This window comes from Hyaena hyaena, unplaced genomic scaffold, assembly GCF_003009895.1.
Source record: "Hyaena hyaena isolate Hyena2069 unplaced genomic scaffold, ASM300989v1 scaffold_1364, whole genome shotgun sequence".
Lineage (NCBI taxonomy): Eukaryota > Metazoa > Chordata > Mammalia > Carnivora > Hyaenidae > Hyaena > Hyaena hyaena.
In genome coordinates, this window is record NW_024081998.1 from 146,194 (window position 1) to 164,177 (window position 17,984).

The window sequence follows — 17,984 nt, forward strand, 5'->3', positions numbered from 1 at the left end:
AAGTGTCCTTTAAAGTAAATTGATGTTCACCTGAAATACAATTATGCTAAGACAGAGAGAGCAATCAATCTTATCTGTTCTTTGTAAAGCTTTTCATTTTGAAATTTAAATAAACTACGTATGAGATTAGGTCATATTTTAGTAGTATAATTCTATCTTTGCCCAAAATAAACTAAATGATAAAATGCAAAGCAAGAGTTAAGTATGTTATGACAAAGCTACATATACTTAGGACAACAAAGAAAAAATATATAAATTTGTTGAAGAGTAATTTCCTTTAGAAGATATTCTTACAGATTTGTTACAGCAGGGGTTGAAATTTACTTTAAGTGGCTCTTTCCGTTAGGAACACCTTCAGAATAGCTGAATTCTATTGAACCTATTTGCAGGGTGCTAAAGTCTCCATTCGGATCACATAGTTGGGAAAATCTTTTTTCTCAAGGAGTGTCCTCCATGAATATCAACTGTCTGGAGGAATGTCCTTCCTATCCCCAATCCTTTGTTTTTTCTGCATTGAAGTCGTAGGATGTGACAGTTCCAGAAAATATCTAAGCTTTCATAAGGGCAACACAAATTGAGTTTGATTTCCTGGTAGCAAGTTGATGTGAAATCATTTTCTGTATAAAATTTTTATTGTTTTTCCTCAGCTGTGTGTATGGATTTACTCAGCAGATTGAGTAACTCTAGTTATATTATTTGGAAAGGATTATTGTTTTGTAAAATTTTTCTTTATCCTGTCATATTTTTGATGGTATGCAAAAGGCATCTATTTTTAATACACACTTTTCTACTGACCCAGACTATTCAGTTTTATCGGAAACAGAAGTTACCCTCTGACTCCTATTATATTAAATTTTTATTTGAAGCTTGTATTGTGTGCCTTTATGCTCTAATACTTGATTTGGTTAATTTTCAACCAAGGGGACTCTATGTTTGTCAACATTGCGTTTCATTTGCCTTGTGACATCTCATTGATCAGATGGATCCGTATCCTTCAGTACTTCGCTTGCAGCTTTATTTATACTCATCACTCAAACTGATTTAGTGTATCATCAGCAGTTTGGATTAGTTTACAGTAGATCCCTATGTCTAGGTGATAAATTATCATCTCTTGTGCATGAAGATTTATGGGATACGTTTTGGAAATGACCTCCTGAACAGACACTTCATGTCATGGTGCTGAGTGGTCACAGAGTTGATATTAATATATTTCCCATCCACGAGGCTCTGGGGAGTCTTGGTTTACATGCTGTTGTAGGAGCTAATCTGGACTGTCAATGCTTACCTCTGCTTGGAAAATCTATTAATTGTTTTTACATGAACCATGGCTATTTCTTAGATGACAAGTGAAGGTTTATATAGCAGACAGACCCAGAGTTAGATTCACAGGTGTAGTCAATCCCAAATTGCAAATAGTATGCTTTTCATATGTATTTTTTCCCTCCTTTGTTTTCTTCCTTCCTCCTTTTCTTTCTTTCCTTTCCTCTCCTTCTTTTTTCCTTCAATTTAGTTACTTGTACCTTTCATGTTCCACATAGGAGCAATATTATAATGGCGGTTTCTTTTAAAACCTTTTTAACGCCTTTATTCATTTTTTGAGAGACAGAGAGAGACTGCGAGCAGGGGAGGGGCAGAGAGAGAGGGAGACACAGAATCTGAAGCAGGCTTCAGGCTCTGAGCTGTCAGCACAGACAGAGCCTGATGCAGGGCTTGAACCCACGAACTGTGAGATCATGACCTGAGCCGAAGACTGCTGCTTAACCAGCTAAGCCACCCAGTCATCCCAATGGTAGTTTCTTTTAAAATTTGTGTCCTCTTAACAATATTTGTATCCTTATGACCCATCTTAAACACTTTTGGGAACAAGGCAAATATTTTTTACAAATACAACCACAAACTATATAAACTATAATACAGTTGACCCTTGAACAATACAGGGGTTAGGAGCACTAATCCACCCCTCGCTCACACAGCCAAAAATCCACATATAATTTTTGACTCTCAAAAACTTAACTACTGGTGCCTTACTGTTGACTAGAAGACTTACTGATAACATAAATAATCAATTGATATACTTTTGTATGTTATATATATTATACATTATATTCTTACCATAAAAGTAAACTAGAGAAAAAGTATTATTAAGAAAATCACAAGGATGAAACAATATATTTACAATACTGTACTATAAAGAATTAACATATAAGTGGACTTGTGCACTTCAAACCCATGTTGAGTTTGAGAATCCTTGAAGATAAACTGTATATATTTTATAATATATACAATATAAATTTTTAAATCTAATATAAATTAGTATATGATAAATATAAATAGATAGAACATAATTTATAAATATATTTATAGATTAAATATAATAAAAGTAATACAGAAAAGTAGTAGGTTTCTGGAAAGTTTCTGGATCAGTTCAGATGTTCATATTTAACTTACAAGTATCTGAGTATCAATTCAACTATATTCATCTAGCTTTGGTATTGTGTTCTTTTGGAAAATATATTTTCTTTTTTTTTTTTGAGTTTTTAAAAAGTTTGAATTTTTGAGTTTATTTATTCTGAGAGAGAGAGACAGACAGACAGACAGAGTCAGAGAGAAAGGGAGACAGAATCTCAAGCAGGCAGCATAGAGCCCAATGTAGGGCTCAACCCACCAACACCCAGCCACCCAGGCACCCCTGGGAAATATATTTTCAATTTCAATTCACATATATATTCCTCAGGAGAAATGGACTCTAGAGACTTTTTGAGAAAAGTTTTGTTCCTAATAATCATATAATTCATTTGATCAGCTATGAGGAAGTTTAATAAATAGTTTCATGCAGAATAATCACGACTTTCCTTGGTCTGGTCTTCTTGATTTTTTTGGTCTAATTCCCTTATTTCCTGAATTTTATTTGATGCTTAAATGGTTCAGTTTAGCATAGTTTTAAAATAAATTGCCTCAGAACTTCTTTTTGTGAATAGACAGTATTAAAATTTAGTCCTGGCTACCATTAATATGTCAACTTCTGTTTTGATGTTTAAATTGAAAGTGAAATGTGGAGCAAGCCAAGCGTGAACCCTTGTTGGATTATGTATGCTCTCATAAATAATATATTTTTAAAATATAAAAATGTTTATATTTTTTGCAGACTCTACATATCTACTGTTTTACATAATCCATTTCCCAAAATAATAGCTGGTGTATTTTGTGAAGCATGAGGTAATGGAAATGATTCTCATTTCTGATTTTAATCAATGGTAGAGCTTTCTACAAGTCACTAAATCCTTCTTGGACCCTGACTCTATAGTTGTAAAATGCAAGAGTTCAACTAAATATTCTCTAAGACTTTTGTCATCTTTCAGAATGTCCAAATGTAAGATTTATTTAATGCATTTTACTAGTTAGACAATTTGGGTTTGATACTTTAATTTGAGACAGCTGTTTTAATTTGATGGGAAAATTTGTAAACTCGATGCGCAAAGTGAGTAACTCCCTGTTTTTGAATTCTTAGTTATCTGACTTTTAAGACTATATGGCCTTCAATGTAGATAGTACTGTAACTATAGTCAAATCAGACCAGAATTGTCTATTACAGAGAATTTTTGCTGGTGATATTCTTTTTGTCCACTACTAAGAAACTGCTTACATTGCCTTTGCCTTTTAGTAATTTTTTATATTATGTTGCATTTTTTATATTTTGCTCTGGATATATTACCTGTGCATACAGTTGTCTCAGATGACATTTCCTAAGGACTTTTTGAAGTTTCTTGGTGATTTTTAGTGTATATAGTATATTCTCTAAAGTCAGAAACTTTCAACATTCTTTTTTTTTAAATTAAAAAAAATTTATTTAGTTTTGAGAGAGAGAGAGACACAGAGTGTGATCAGGGGAGGGTCAGAGAGAGAGGGACGCACAGAATCTGAAGCAGGCTCCAGGCTCTGAGCTAGCTGCCAGCACAGAGCCCGATATGGGGCTTGAACCCACGAACTGTGAGATCATGACCTGAGCAGAAGTTGGCCGCTCAACTGACTGAGCCACCCAGGTGCCCCTAAAGTCGAATTTTTTTAAAAAAATTTATTTACTTAGTTTGAGAGATAGCAAGCATACTGAGCATGAGAGGGTTGGAGGAGGGAGAGAGAGAGAGAGAGAGAGAGAGAGAATCCAAGCAGTCTCTGCATTGTCAGTGCAGAGCCTGATATGGGGCTTGAACTCAGAAACTAAGATTATGGCCTGAGCTGAAATCAAGAGTTGGAGGCTTAACTGACTGAGCCACCCAGTGGCCCCTACAGCCAGAATTTCTGCTTGTATTCCTGAAATCGGTTGGAATAAACTGTACCTGTGGGTCTGATGGCATTGAGGTAAAGTGGAGGTTGGTCTTAAGGAGAATCAGCATCCCCCTTGATGAGTTGTTATAAGGGAATCAAACTAGTAGTAACAAACTAACTTTGTCAGAGGCAAGAGCTGCTTTTAATGTTAAGGGAGGATCAGTGGAATGTAGACTTTCAAGGTCCCCATTCCAATTCTCTTGTGTAGTCAAAAATAGCCTTTGATCTTGAAGACTTTGTAATTTTGTATTCTCTGATAACGTTCTATTGAAGCAATCATTTGTTTTCCCAAAGCCTGTTCTTCAATTTAGACAATTGTAGATAATGATTTAAGAAAATTTGACCCCGAAAACCATACATTACCAGGACAGGAATACAGATGGAAATTTCCCATCTCTGGGAGTCTTTTCCTGAAACATGCCACTCTTGCTGCCTAATATAGTAGCAACACCAAACTATTCTAGGTATTTCAAGAAGAAAAAGCATTTAGCACAGAGTAAATGAATTTTCTAAAACTGTTGGGAGAGTTAGAGGACTAAAGGTCAGGAAAACCCATTCCTATACTTTAGAAAATAAAGAGATTTAGGTATCACAAAGAATTTATACCCATACACTAAGAATAATTCTAGTTAGGTTTTGGGAGGGAGAAAAATTAGATGTTCAATCCACTATCTTTATCCAAAAGTGCTTTAAAAGATTTTCTTCAGTTGGTTTTGATGACACTGTATTCTACTGAGTATCCTCATAGTTCACTCCATGTTCAACCCCTAATACTGTTTAAGTATCATTTGACAGTTCTTATATCTTTCATTTTCTGGGAATTTTATTGTTTGAGTGCATATTTGTTAATTTTCACCCACACATAGCAATACTTATGCATATGATCAGTAAATTAGGAACTACTTCTTTTATTTTGTTTTTATAACTTAAGTTCCTATAGACCACACCCTCATTCCACGTAAGTACTATAGGCTTATTTCTGAAGTAATTCAGGTAATGATTCTTTTAGGTAGATTTTTTTTACATGATGTTGACATTTCTTTTTTTTAATGTTTTTAATGTTTATTTATTTTTGAGAGAGAAAGACAGAGCATGAGTGGGGGAGGGGCAGAGAGAGACACGCACACAGAATCTGAAGCAGGCTCCAGGCTCTGAGCTGTCAGCACAGAGCCCGACGAGGCGTTCGAACCCACAAACCATGAGATCATGACCTGAGCTGACGTTGGACGCTTAGCTGACTGAGCCACCGAGGTGCCCCAATGTTGACATTTCTTATATCATTTTTACTTGCTTTAATCTCCTAGTTACATTTGTTTCTTTACTCTGATTTTTCTAGAAATAAAAGAATACAGCTACAAATGCAGAATCCTCAGATAACATTGATTGGCTCAGTAGCTATTAAAAATAATTTGTACATAATACTATTGCTTTTTCTTTTTAAAGAAAACAATATTATTTTAATGATTTGAACCTCACAATACCATTCTTCATGTTATTATGAGTCAACACCAGGGAACTGAAATTATAAGGGAACATCATTGTTAAGCTTGATATAAACTCAAATCTAAAATCCATGTCAGAAAATGAGTTACCTTCTTGCTCAACCAATGAAGGCAATTCAATATCACCTAAAATATGGTTGAATAAGAAAGATTTCTCGTGATTAGTATTTAACTGCTCTTTTCCATAAGGTAACCCAGAACAAGATGTTTGGCTCCAATTATCAGGGTAGAAATTGCTTATGCAAATCAATGTGAGGCAATGAGGTGTGGATAAAAAGCAAAAGGGAAATATCATTATTATTGGTTTGTGCTCATAAAATTCTGATAGCCTGAAGGTAATGACAGGCACAAAGCCAGAGGGATTATTAGTAGCAACAACGTACTCAATAACTTGTGTTCCAGTGAGAAGTTATATGTTAACATGTGTACATAGTATTTTTATTCGGTAACTTCTGGCTTGCATTTGTGAGATGTTTGCTCCCTTGCGTGTAGATTTTTCAGAAAAATGAAAAGTCACAAAATAATAGAGGAACAGAGACAGTGTGTAGAAGTTAATTTCCTTTCTGAAGAGATAGTATTGTATTTTCATCCAGATGGTGGCTGAATCATGCTTAATGTAAAATGAATAACTACAGACAGTTTTTGCTCAGATGTTTCCATGTTTCACTTAAATCACGGTACAGTTGTAGACATACTATAGATAGTAAGGTTAACACTTATAATAATTTGTTGTGATTATTCATTACCGTATAATAATAACGTTATCACTGCTGGTGGTTTTAATCATTGAATTTGACCTAATTATCATTTAATTTATTAAAGACCTAACTACAAAGCTAAAATTAATGTTAGATAGAGTAAAAAAATTAATTATAAAGAAAGATTCCATGGATTTGAGAATCAAGAATTCTATCTCTAATAAAAAAACAAATGCTTTAAAAATTAAATAGCAATAGTTATTCATATTTCGTAGTCAGAAAGAAATAACTTCTATTCATCAGTTTCAATTAATTTGTTTAGGTACAACTACTGATTGAATCCTTATCGTTTTGCCTCTGAGTTAAATGTTGTTAACTGACCCCTGTGACCATCCAGCATTAACTAAAAAGCCTTTATTATTAATGACATGTGTCTCTGTTTGGTCATCGTGCAGGCATTTATGAAGCTCAACAGGAAGTCTTAGAAAGTTATATTCATTGGTTTTCTTTTACCTGTTAGTTAAGGGCTTAAGATATTTTATATATTTTAGCTAAAGAGAGGAGGTGTTATAAAATGATGTTTAAGATAACTTGATTTATGGGGTGCTTGGGTGACTTAGTTGGTTAAGCATCCAACTTCAGCTCAGGTCATGATCTCACAGTTTGTGAGTTTGAGCCCCATGTTGGGCTCTGTGCTGACAGCTGACAGCCTGGAGCCTGCTTTGTATTCTGAGTCTCCCTCTCTCTCTGCCCCTCCCCTGCTTGCTTGCTTGCTTGCTCTCTTTCTCTCTCAGAAATAAATATTAAAAATTAAGATAACTTTATTTAAAATGTATCTGTGAAATTATTAGACACATTTTGTTGATGAGTATGTATATTCATATGCTGTTATGTGTGTGAATGCACACCCATGGGTACATCTATCTACAAAATGTCTGTCAGTCCTTGAAAGCTCCACCATTTGTTCAGATTGCTAGTTCAGGATACAATACACTTACCTTACAGGTATTCTTTTCCTCTAACCTGTTTAACTATTGCATGAGCAGTTTTCTTTCCTTTCCTTCAACAATTTCTTTTTCTTTTAGGCCCTTCTCAAAGCCTTCATTTAACAGCCTAGAACTACATATTTGGTAATGTAGTCAATTTTGATGCAAAAAGAACCCTTCTACATTGGGAAGATGGTTTTTCTTGTTACTCATATTTTCATAATTGCCTGTATGCTATTACATAGTTTAATACTAGGTGTACCATAATATATTTAGCTTTTTCCTTGCTATGACCATCTAGATCACTTTCCAATTTTTGTTAAACAGCACTGTAATGACCTTTAAATTATATATCTTCCTATTATATTTTGGTTGTCTCTTCATATCCATTTCTGGAATCATATTATCAATTTTTTCTTTAAATGTTAAGCCAATATGTCGAGGTAGATGTAAAGTTTGAAAGTTCTCTTTTTATACTACACTAAGCAAACAGCATTGGATTTCAAAATAATTTTCAATTTCAAAAAAATTTTCAAAATAATTTTCTTACTAATTTAGTAAGTAAAAGATTGCCCAATTTCTATTTCAGTGTATATATTTTTTATCATAAAAGATGCTGAAAGCTTTTCATATGTTCTCTTGCATTTCATTCTTTGGTGATATAATCATCCCTATGTTTTACCCATTTGAAGATTGAAGTTTTACTTTCATTTTCATAATTTTGTATAAATGGTTATAAACCAAAATAATAAGCCATTACATATTTACTACACATTCATTTTCCCCATGATTGCTAAAGATTTTAGTGTTATTGTAAAAAAGCACATGTTATACATTAGTGGCTTAGGAGGAGTGCTAGAGGTCTACCTTAATTTATATATTTGGAAAATGAATTACAAAAGGTTCAAATGCATTCAAAACATTTGATCTCCCTCTGTCTTTCTGTCTATGGAAGAGAAGGCTCTGTGCTAGTACAGCACACAAAGAAATGGTGAATTCATCTGTCATGCCGAATCTCATTTCCTTTGGCAATCAGTCTCTTATATTCACCTACTCTCTTCTGCTCAAAGTCTCTCCCTGTGATTATTTTACAGATCACTTTTTTTCCCCGTAAGGGCAATAACTCATTAGAGTGTTAAAATCTTTTCTTAATGCTTTGTGCTAATAAACCAAAATTGCGATTTCACTTCCTGCACCAGCTGTGCTTAGTTTTTATATCCACTGTACATGTTGCTCCCCCATCAGGCGTGTCTGGTTATTCTTTTATTCCACACCAATTTATTACATAGAAATTACATAGTATGTACATAGAATTACATACCCACTCTATGTCAGACGCCATGATAAGTACCAAGTATTCAGAGCATGCTGTACACAGCAGACAAGGCCCGAATCTCATGAATCATACGTAACAAGGTAAGATTGACCCTAAGCTGGAAAAAAAAAAAAGCAAATACATAGATATTTACTAAATGTGAGAAATGCTGGGAAGGAAAAAATAGAACACTGTGAGAGAACATATGGGTAGATGGGTCAGGCTGTTTTAGATTGGGTGTTCAGGAACTCTTTCTTGAGAAGGAGGCACGTGTACTGAGGTCTGAAGGTAAGAAAAGGCTAGGGGAGGAAGGAGATCATTTTGGAAATATGGAAGGGCCTGTGCAAAGGGCTGGGGCAGAGAACTGAGTAAGTTCAAGGAAAAGAAAGAAACTGGTGTGGCTGAGCAGAGTTAGTACAGATAAGAGAGAAGGTAGGAGAGAAGGGCAGGGACTAATCATGTACTATAGAGGCTGGATTTTATTCTGAGTGCAGTGGGATGCCATGAAACATGGGATGTGATGTGGTCCATTTACATTTAAAACAGTTATCTGGCAACTTGCAATAATACACTGGGATTGGGGCAATCTGCATACCAAGAGAGGAATCAGGTAATAAAATTAGGAAGATATTTGAAGATTCAGGTGAGAGATAATGGCAACTTAAATAGTCAGTAGATACACAGAGACATGGATAGATTCAAAATGGTTTTTTTTAATGTTTTTTTTATTTGTTTTGAGAGAGAGAGAGAGAGAACAAGTGGGGGAGGGGCAAAGAGAGAGGTGGGGAGAGAATACCAAGGAGGCTCATGCTGTCAGTACAGAGCCTGATGTGGGTCTCAGTCTCACAAACCAAGAGATCATGACCTGAGCCTAAATCAGGAGTCAGACCCTTAACTGACTGAGCCACGTCCCAAGTGTTTTTTTTGAAGGTAGAATAAATGGGCCAAGGGATAGATTGGATGAAGGGTGTGTATGAGAGGTGAGGAAGAAGAGGTACCTAAGAATGATACTGCATTTGTGAGTTAAAGGCCTGGGAACAAGCCCTGTGGAGGTCTAGCTGTTGATGGTTGAGAAAAGGGGAGGGGGCCAAGCTAGAGACTGAGATGGAGCCACCGAGAGGCAGGCAGAATACCAAGGTTGTGTGGTGTCCCCCCAAGGCAAGCAAAAAGCTTATTACAATATTCAGAAAATGATCAATGAGGTAGGTTAAATGCAGCCTAGAGGCGGAGTAAAGACTGAAAAGTGTTTCTTTTGGCAGATTGCAAATTTATTGATATCCGTGGAACGGGTTAAAGAGTGAACAGGAAATGTCCGAGTGGAAACTGTGTATGTAGTGTAACATTTAAAGAAATCTGCCAAGGAAGGAGATCGGTAAATCAGGGTAGGTAGATAGAGGATAAGGCTAAGGAAAGATTTTGTTTTGTTTGTTTTAAAGATGGGGGGCTATTGTACTAGTTAGACTGGTAGAGAAAGAGTCAGGATAGGAAGAGCATGATAAATCCTAGAGAAGTGAGAGATAACTGGGACATTAGTCCCTGAGAAGGTAAAAAACAAAAACAAAAATAAAACGAAGAACAAAACTCATCTCTGATAGGAGATATACTTCCAGTAAATTTGGGGATTTGGAAATTCTGATGAATCTAATTTTTTCTGTTTTTTTTTTTTTTTTTTTTTTTTATGAGCAAGGTCAGTAGCTAAAAGTGAGGTAATAGTGGACGGGAGAGAGGTTTGAGGATTAAGGATTGGGAAGGGTAGGATGGCATGGCTGTTGTATTGAGTGCCTATTTGAGTTTGGGAATTACAAATTTATAATAAAACTAAAACAATTGCATTATTTTCTCCTATGATGCTTAGCAGCCTGATACAGATCTGGAGAAGGCAAATACTTAGATTCATCCAGGATTGGGGTTTTGCCAACTAGAATCCTTGAAGGACAGAGCTGCATGAGAGATGAGGCTATTTGCTATGAATGATTAAGATGAGCTATGAAATATAAGCTGGATAATTGGGGAAACAAAAACAGGATCTGATATATGATCTTAACACTGAATAAAAGAAATCCCCATGCTTTGGAGCCTATGGGAAATTTAATCTGTCCTTATTGAATTCTCCTGATGTCATGACCACTAATATGAGGTTATTCCAGGAACTTCTAGAGTCCAGAGCATATGATGAAAAGCCCCTTGTTCTCATTCACACTGATACACAGTCAGACTGGTTTCATGGAAGTGGGTTGATTAGTAAATGGGAAAGAAGGGAGATAGCACATGTTGCTTGAATGTTTGGTATATATCTTGTCCAAGCCTTGTCTTTGTGGTCACCTAAATGTGAGTGTTTTTGCTGTTTTAGTGCTAACTTAGGTATGGCCCTTTTGTGCTGAGGGCACTAATGAGTGCCCCTATTTCATGAGCTACCCCAGGTCACAAGCAATCAGTGGCTTGTCACCTGAGCAGAGCTTGGTGAAAAATAGGGCACCAGACTGCACACCTCAGAAGCCTCCCAAGTCTCTTTCTTTTTCCAGACCTAGGAGGGGAAAGATTTCTAAGCTTTCCTCAAACCAAAAAAGCTGTGCCCTCAATTTTTTTCTTGAATTTTTACTTTTTAAAAATTAAAAAAAAAAAAAAACCCTCAGGAAGGTTGGATGGCTCATCTGGTTAAGCATCTGACATTTTATTTTGTCTCGGGCCATGACCTCATGGTTTTGTGGGTTTGAACCCTGCATCGGGCTGTGCACTGGTGGTGTGGAGCCTGCTTGAGATTCCCTCTCTCTCACTCTGTCTCTCTCTTCCCCTTCCTTGCTCACACTTTCTCTGTCTTTCTCAAAATAAATATATGAACTTAAAAAATCCCTTTAAGCACTATCTTCCTTGTAGGTTGTCCATATAATTTCCCTCCCTTGAGCCTCTAGGATATTTTGACTTCTCCTGGAGGTAAGGTTGAAAATGTTGACTCTTGGGTTTGTTTGTTTGTTTGTTTCCCCTTGAACTTGGTCTTAAAATAACTAACATTTCTTGGATTACCTATGTGGCTTAGTTGGTTAAGTGTCTGACTTGGGCTCAGGTCATGATCTCACAGTTCGTGGGTTTGAGCCTCACATCTGGGCTTTGTGCTGACAGCTCAGAGCCTGGAGCCTGCCTCAGATTCTGTGTCTCACTCTCTCTGCCTCTCCCCACTCACACTCTGTTTCTCTCTGCCTCAAAAATAAATATTTAAAAAAAAAATGTGAAGAAAAAAACAACTAACATTTCTTGGGTCCTTATGTGGCAGGCATTTTTTCTCAGTGCTTTACTTGTTTTATGTCATTTTCCGTGCACAGTCTTCTCAAGCAAGTATTATATTATCTACCTTTTCCAGGTGAAGAAATTAAAGTTTAGAGAAAATAGATACCTTACTCAAGATCACATGGCTGACAAGGATCAGCCTGAATTCCTATTTTGTTTTCTAAATATATACACACTTCTTTATCAATTGAATTGCATTATTTTCTCAACTAGCCACCAGCACTAGGTCTGAATGAGGAAAGGAGTGGAAGTGAGGAACTCCATATATGAGCCCTATAGTCTATGGGCATCTTGATTTACAAAAGGCAGTGTATTTTTACCAGTCAGAATATAATTTATCTATTTTGTGAGCTTGTTGTGGTCAAAGTCCTTTACCAGGGCACTCAGGAAAAGCAATTCACAAACTTCAGTTTTACCAATAGATTCATTTTATGTCTCAGTAATATTTCAAGCTAGCAGCAGAAGTGAGAGGTGGGGATATTTTTTAGTACCCCAGCATACCCCTATAGACTTACATTCACATTATTTCACTGACAGGTGTGGGACCCTGTCAGCTTGTTCTGAAATGTACAAATTCAGCAATGGCAATATTACACCTCTGGTGATGTTCTTGTGTGTTGAGGCATTGATGACATGATATGTAATTACTAAATAAGAGATCTATGAAAACAAAACTGAGGTGAGACTATGCCATTGTCTATAATTTAAGACAAACAAATTTTTTATGTGCTAGCGAGTTGTTCTGATTTAAAATTTTCTGATTTTCTGGTATAGTTTACAACTCTTTAAGAAAGTATGCTGCTTTTACAAAATTATACACATTAGGCAACTCTTTAAGAAAGTATACCGTTTTTACAAAATTATATATTTTAGGTATTACAAAATAATACACATTAAAACTAATGTAAAATGCCTTTTTGTTCCTAGAGAAATATCTGAATACTCCTAAATCTAAGTAAGCAACTTTGAAAAAGTAAATCTCAGTGAAACACATATTTAAAAAAATCAAAATAAAAATGGCATGTAAAAAGTAACATAATTGATTTTCAACTATTTTGTTCTACCTATTCAAGTAACTTTCTTTCCTAAATACTTCTTGTTACCTTCTGTTTCCGGTGGCAACACTTTGTACCTTGTAAAGTTTGGTAGTGGTTCCTCTTTTCCTGGGTTTCCTTATTAGAAACTTGTTATAATTTAATAATAAAGTTTAATAATTATTCATTTCTTTTTCATCCTTGGTTCGTATCTACTAGAATAAAATGTAAACATTCTTTTATTTTGCATATAATGCTTTTCTAGTGCTTTGCTACTCATTTTTACTTAATATCATAATCTCCAGCCAGTTTTCAGATATGAACCAAAAGTGTTTTGATCTGTAGTCTAGCTTTCTTGTCTGTTAGTTGGTCATCTGTCCCTGGTTTGGTGTCCTTGCTACTGTTTCTCAAGGTCAGGGAATGTAAAATCTCCTCTGAAGTGCGTGGTCCAGGCTTCAAATGTGTTTTATCCGAACCTTGTATGACATTGCTACTATCTGGCAGCTTGTAATCTGCTTTCCTTCCTTCCCCTCTCTCTTTATTTCTTTTTAATGTTTATTTATTTTTAAGAGAGAGAAAGCATAATTGGAGGAGGGGCAGAGACAGAGGGAGACAGAATCTGAAGCAAGCTCCAGGCTCTGAGCTGTCAGCATAGAAACCGACATGGGGCTTGAACTCACTTGATTTCATGGGACATCATGACCTGAGCTGAAGTCAGACATTTAACTGACTGAGACACCCAGGCGCCCCTAATCTGCTTTCTTATTGCACTGGCTCCCTTTAAAATCACCCTACTCTAATAATGCACAGACTTAAAAATATTTAATTTTTGAGGTTTAGGTTCCTGGGCTAAAAGCTCCAACTCTAGAAGTTTTGTTTAAGACAATGGTTTAGCTTAGTTTTATTTTTTCTTGTTGATACGCTTGTGCTCTTTTGTCTGTAGAACTTGTATACTTTTTTCTTTTTTAACCTCAGTATCTACCTCCTTCCCCTCATACCTACTGTTTATAACACACTGAAAGCTTAGAAGATGTATTCAGTAAAACCAGGTGTTCTTTGCTTTTCATGTTGCATAAGTTGTATAAGAGAGTTTCTACTTTTCTTTCCGAGGTTGCCAGGAAAATTAAGATATTTGGATTTGTTTTGATGATATCCCCCATTAGTATTGGATCAGTCAGGGTTTGGGGTTTCAAGCAACAGAGACAAACTCTGGTTAAATTAGGCAAAAAGGAATTTATTGGAAGGGTGTGGGGTCGCCCTTGGAATCATCAGGAAGGCTGGAGAATCAGGGTTACAAAATGTGTGGTAGGAACTAAAAGGAGACTCAGAAATTAAGAAACCTCACCCAGGTCCTGCCAGGGGAGTGGCTGGTTCAGCTGCTACCATCAGCGTGGCTGCCTCTGGACCCTCAGTGTCACCCTCCCAGGGGATAATCTTTCAACTGTTCCTGCTTCTTTGCATTGGTCCAGCAGGATTCACAGTCCCGGGATAAAGCATCTACCCGCCTGGGCCCAGGGCACACGTGTATGCTATAGCTGCCAGGGAGAGTGGAGAAGGGAACATTTACTATTTTGTCCCTTCCTCTGCAAGTGGAAGGTGGAGGCCTCACCTTCCTGCAGGATTCCATGGTGACTTATTGCCCCTATATAAACATGGTGTTTAAATGCTGGAAAGCCAAAAGAATGACAAATGCCCACTACAAATTTTTGAGGCACAATTATTCTTAATAGAAAGGAACAATATTTCAAACTCGTGCTTCAACCCTCTTGTCACACAGGCAGAAAAATCGATGCCTGAATTTACTTGGCATTTCCCAGACTAGTCTTACAAGTACAAGGGCTCCTACTTCCCAGTGTCACTGAGGCCCAGACTTGCCTCTCTTATCTCATTGGAGAAAACACGGGACTGGGTCCTGCCTTGTTCAGTCCCAAAGCAATACCCCCTAAAGCCTCATTAACACATTTCCACTAGAGCACATGATGTGATTCTGATAAATGGGAATCACGGAGAGCTTGATGCAGGAACTGAGAGGAAGTTTTCATTATTATTTTATTTATTTTATTGTTTAAAGTTTTATTTATTTTAAGAAAGAGAGAGAGAGCGCGTGCTTAGGAGAGGCAGAGTGAGAGGCAGAGAGATCCCAAGCAGGGATTTGATGCGGGGCTCAAACTCACAAACCGTGAGATCATGACCAGAGCTGAAATTGAGTAGGATGTTTAAGTGACTGAGCCACTCAGGCACCCCAAGAAGTTTTCCTGATCCTTAAAAAGAGATGCTCAGGAAGAAATTCTGTTTCCTCTGTGCAATGTCATGTCTGAATGTGGTGGTTGGGATTACTTGTACAATCTAGCCACAAAACTGAGGATGAAGGTAAAACACAAGTAAAGTCGGGAACAAACAACTTCTGGAGGAAAAGAGTTGTAGCTGTCTTACCTTTTTATAATAGGAAAGACTAAATCTTATTAAAAAGGTCATTCTAGGGTGGATTTTTTGTAATTTGCAGCTAAGCATATATCATCCGGTCCATATATCTGGTTTTTAATAAAGTGCCCTGTGTCCTGAGGAATAAATCCTTTGTGCAGTTTGTCCTCTATTTTAATGTGCTAAAAGGCTCATTACTAGGAGAGCGTAATTATTCCATGTAAACATATTAAAAGATAATTGTGCTTTCCTTCCTCAGCTCACCTTTTACTTTTCTCCTTGTTTACTTATTAGTCCCATTGGCTTTTGTGCATGACAGATTGTGGATCATGTCACTTGTTAACAAAGAAAGTAAAATAAAAATGGTCTCAGACCCAATAGTTCAGTCTTTTGATGGCATCATATACAATTGCATCTATCACTGAGAGTTATATATCTGACAAATATGCACTGAAATAATAACTTATGTTCTATGTTAGTGTTTAAATATGACATTTTGGAGGAACCTGATGGATATAAGACATGTCTCTTTACAGCACTGTCAATTGTTCACAGGAAGCCATATTGAATAAGGAAAGTCAGGAATCACACACATAGATTCAGCATTTGCTATGTCCCCAGCTAGGTGTGTAGATACTGGCTAAGCAGTGGTCACCAGGAGTAACAGGGGCCTTACTCTCATGGAATTTATTTACAGAGTACATGAGCAGTCAAACTAATGAACAAGCAATTAGAACACAGTCTGATAGATGCTCTTTTATGATATGAGTGGGAATATAAGAGGGGTACTTAACTCAGAATTAGGAAGGGATGGGAATGGGCAAGAAAGGATTCCTGGGAAAAATAGATCAAGCCTGAGTCCTGGAGACTGAACTGACTTGAAGTAGGCAAAAGAGAAAAGCATACGTAGCAAAGGGCTTGTGCAGCGAACTAGAAAAGGAAAAGAGTATGAACAGGCATTTGCAGAAAGTAGGAAGTGGCTAAGTTGAGGCAGGGAGCAACAAAGTAACAAGTGAGATTGGAGAAGTACAGAAGGACCAGACCATGAGGGGCATTTTAAGTCCCATTAGGGTGTTTGAACTGTATTCTGAATGTAGCAGGGATCCATGTGTGCATTTGATGGAAACTATTCCGCTGCCTGCAGAGATGCGATGTGAAGGGGACAGAGCAGGAACAGGGGCAGGGCTAGTCATCCAGAGAGCCTATCAAATAGGATGAAGGAAAGGGGAACCTTGAGGAAATAGTTGGAAGGTGGATCATTACTTGAATGTAGTAGAAAGGGAGAGAGAGGCATCCAAGAAAACTCCTTGGTTGAGGTGGATGGAAGGGTTGTCACTGGAGAAGGGCTGTCAAAAGGAGCTGATACAGAGGAGGACAGTGATTTCAGCTTTGAGCAGCTCTTAGTTGTCTGTGCGACATCTAGCAGATATTGGATTTGGGTCAGCAGTTGTGTATGCAGGTATGGGGTTCAGTCATGGGCTGGGGTCTCTGAGTTACACTGTTCTGATTTATTAGATGATGATGATAATAATATCTACCCCATAAATGTCATGGGATTGAATGAGCTAAAATGTAAAGCAACCCACACAGCACTATAAAAAGGAGGCAAATATTATTGTTTTCATTTGCTCTATTCTTTGGTTATTACTATCAGTGATATTTTCCCTTCAGTTACTCTGTTTCCAACCAGTAGGCTGAAATGATTACAAAGATTATGGTAGCTTATGTCTACTGAATACTTACTGTATACTAGGCACTCTTTTCTAATTCTGTACAGATATTAAAACATTTTTTCCTAGAATAATCCTATGAAACAAGTACTTTTATTATCCCCATTTTGTAGGTGTGAAGATAGGCACGGAGAGACGTTAAGCAACTTGCCAAATCACTAGAGAGTGTTGGGGTGTGGACTTGAACAAAGATAGTCAGACTTCCATTCTTGCATTTTATGTAACAGTATATACTTTTGCTAAATGGGCTTTTGACTTTTAATCAGTTTTGTCTGTTAAGAATATTCTGGTGGTTATCTTTGTTCTTCTCAACAACTCTACTATTTCTGAGAACCCTTGATTCTTTTTACAGTTAATATTAAAACCCTTTCCTACTTTATATCATTATGTCAAGTCTACTGCTGATTGACTTTCATACACATAACTATAAAAATCAATTTCCATTTCATATTTGTAACTCCAGCCATCTCCATATCCATCCACTTGTAGATTTGGAAGGAACTTAAGATTTTCTTATTTAATTGCATAACAAATGTTTGAATTCATCTTGTCAGATAGTTTTGTACCAAGATTCCTACAGTTTCAGTCACAGAAACCGTCTTCCCCAAATCACATCTCAGTATCTGCCGTTGTTCTCAGTAACCTTTTCTCCGCCACTGTTCCCCCAGCACATGAAAGCCACCAGCACATGAG

General features: G+C 36.7%; 1 protein-coding gene across 1 annotated transcript in view; it reads left to right on the top strand.

Annotated features, from left to right (window-relative positions):
* TRHDE (thyrotropin releasing hormone degrading enzyme) overlaps positions 1 to 17,984 on the top strand; it is a 200,187-nt gene that overhangs the window by 82,524 nt on the left and 99,679 nt on the right. The window lies entirely within an intron of this gene.